We start from the raw sequence: 3,503 nt of genomic DNA, 5'->3' as shown, positions 1-3,503 counted from the left end.
TGGAGTAATGTAACTAAAGTAATCCCTCCCTGGAATTATTAAAGTATTTCTGATTCCTGGTTGATGGGACAGGTGTTGTGAATGAAACGGTGCCCAGATTGAAAGAGCTCCTGTGTGTCTCTGAATGTGAGCATTGATGACTGAAAGACATCTTCTGCCTCCATTTATCTGTTTACTGCAGTCTGTTTAATTCATGTGGATTTAAAGACATTTCAATTAGTGGACAAAATTGCAGGGGAGAATATAAAAAAAAGTCTAATCAACCAAATCTTTTGCGACCCCCATGCAGAACCTCTTTGGAACCCCTAGTGGTCGCGGACCCCTGTTGAAGACCTCCGGTCTAAACTACCGAGAGAAGTCCAGGGAGGTGATAGAAGAGGTGAGGGTATAGATTGGTCTCCAGTGGTTTTTATGATGTATCTGCTAGAGATGGCTTCTGTGTTTCTATTTCTATGTACATCCACTGTGCATGCTATGCTCTCCACATATTTGCTATCCAGTTCTAAATCAGGTTTGCAACTTTTTGGATTTCCATTTTGTTTTTATAAACTTGGGTTGGTTCTTCTTCGGTATACAGAGGCCAAAATCCATTGGATCCATTCCTAGCTTTTAGAGCCACCACCAACAAATCTACATCTCCACCAAAAAAAATCACCTCACTACTACTGCGGAGATATGTTCACCGTGACTCCTGTTGGGATTTTACTTTCAACCACATCCAAGACCATTAAATCTTTCCTGTCCTCCTCTTTATGCCATCACAGTAAATCCTCCCACACTATTGATAACAGTGTGCTAGCTAGATGGGCTAATCCTCCAGTAAATATCGTCAACAACCACCAGTAACTTTGGACTCGTCAACTTTCCATTCTCCCACACAGGGAACATTTCCAGGATTTACTCATTTATCATAAGTTTGACTTTCTCTGCTTGACAAAAAACCTGGCAAACCTCTCATCTCAGTGATTCAACACCGCCTGGCTTTGTTTACATCTCCCAACATTGAGTCAGACCATTCAAACAGTCTTCTGATATTCTACCAAGAGACCTTCAACGTTCTCCATCCTAGCCTAAACCGCCATGGAATGTCTTGTCGGCAACATTTTCGACCAAACACCTGCCACTGCTGATCCCATAAACCTAACAGTGATTTTTTAAACTGTCTCCAATATTATACTACTGGAAGATCTCAGCACACATCTTGATTATAGTCTTACCGTCACCAAAGACTTTTTATCCTGCCTGGAAACTTTGGGAATCCTCAACTTCTGGGTTTCCAAACATAAAATGTCAGACTCTGTGACATACTATAGATTTAATCTGCTGCTTAACCTCATCCCACTGCTTTGCTGTTCAACATCAGATATCTGTTTCTAACTTAACTTCATTCAACATCTCTTAATGTCTCTTAATGTCAGACAAGACTCTGCTGTCCAGAGGGACAAAGGACACTTGTTTAGCACCAGAATGTTCACATTTTGGAAAAAGAAGACAGTTGGTTTGAGAAAGGCATGGAGGAAACCATCTGTGTCAAGAAAAACCAACCTTAAACAGAGGGGGGGGACTCAGGATTCAACTCTCGAAAACCTACAATGCATAGAGTTGATTCCTTTCCGCTATCATGTTAATCCTCACCACCATGCAGGTGATCAAAAACATTGTACCTGTTTAACAGGCCTGCGACGACCCTAATGACTCCCCCATACAGCGGCATGGGCCACTTTGGGGTTAATTTGCAGGCCACAAAGGAAATCAACGACTTCCCTTTACCGGGTTGACCAGTTCGGTTTAATATGCATGATTTCTAAGCCTTAACAAGACTTTTGTTGGGCTACTCTATAAAGCCCGGAACTCAATGCTACTCCAGACATTTTGAAATAAGAAATCTTTCTGGATGGGAACCAAAATGTCTTCAAACCTGAAAAAACAAAGTCCAGTGGTTTGTTTTTCAATTTTCTTTGGAAGGAGAAGCTTAAATCCCTATTTGTACCACAAACCTGACCAATAAACTCCCCTTGGTTGATGTTTTTAGTCATTTAATCAACAGTAACAACACTGCATTTAACCGCACTATTCCACTGGAACCTTCTGCTCCACCTGATGTCAGTAAAGGTAATCGTGTTCGTTAAGAATAACTTAATATTCTCCCATTAGGAATGAGGCTGGCGCACACCATCTGCGATCAGAAGCAGGGGTGGGGTGATTGTTTCACTTTTGGTGTGCGCACCCTCATGCCCTGTGCAACACAGTGAGTATAAACCAAGCTTGTGAATCAGATCTTTTTCTTACTCTGGGTCTGAGGGTTCCAGTTTATTACTCAAGGCTGGAGGTTTTTCCATAGACCAGCCACGCCACATAGATGGATAGCTGGATCCTGGATGTACCACTTTCTCTCTATGGTTCTGACCTCTGAAATGAAGACATGTTATTCAAATGACTTAAAACTACACAGAGAAACTCTGTGATTAAGAAAATTACAAACTCTTGCTGAGAATCAAATCTATTTCTTACTCCCGGTCTGAAGGTTCCGGTTTATTACTGAAGGCTGGAGGTTTTTCCATAGACCAGCCTCGCCACATGGACGGACAGCTGGATCCTGGAGGTTTGGCCCTGTTCTTCTTTGAAACAGCATCCTCCATCTTTTGGAATTTAGGCGATCTGGTAGAGAAACCAGAGCCAGTCAGTTCCTAGTGGTCCTGGTCCAATAAGTGTCCTGTAACACAGAAAGTTGATCCCATCATGTGTGTAGAGCAGAGTGTCCCACACTTTTCAGCTCCTGGCCCACAACATCATACCAGAGCTGACTCATGACCAAACAGGTAGGTTGAGTATAAAAAAAAAGTCAAAAAAATGAATCAGACATTGTCAGGGGACCCAAATGTAGAGACAGGAAGCTGAGAGAGTTTCTTGCTAATTTAATGAAGTCAGGAATCAAAACTAGAAGACGCACAGGAGAAACAAACATAAGAATGAAGAGAATCCAGCAATGAGGAACTGCAAAGGAGGTGTATATATGGGAGATAAGACTAGAATGGACTAATCAGCTGATAGGGAGCAGGTGTGGAAAGAAGCAAAGGATGGAAAGGACACCAGGGGGCAGCAAAGAAAAGTAACATAATCTAACTATAACTGGAAAATTACTTAAACGAAGCTAAAGGGAAATACAACTGATGACTAAAACTAAAACTAGACCAAACAGTACATAATACCAAAAAATGCTGAAAAGGAAAGAACTGAAAGAAATAACAAAAGAGAGTAAAATTTAGTGTTCAAAAATTACATAAATCTTGACAAACACAGAATAACATAAAATAAAACATAACTGGGAAACCAAAAAGTAAAACAAACAGAACCAAAAAGTCCTGAAATGTTGATCATGACAAACATCCTCAGCAGGTAAAGCAGTGGGTTCTGTCCTTATAATGTAATTTGTGTTGTTTTTCCAGGCTCCTCTAAGGAAACTCAGTGGGTTCAACCCCTAACTCTGGAAATGAGTCCTGTAG

This window comes from Cyprinodon variegatus, unplaced genomic scaffold (assembly GCF_000732505.1).
Source record: "Cyprinodon variegatus isolate N-32 unplaced genomic scaffold, C_variegatus-1.0 Scaffold1029, whole genome shotgun sequence".
Lineage (NCBI taxonomy): Eukaryota > Metazoa > Chordata > Actinopteri > Cyprinodontiformes > Cyprinodontidae > Cyprinodon > Cyprinodon variegatus.
Note: the sequence above shows the minus strand (reverse complement) of the source record.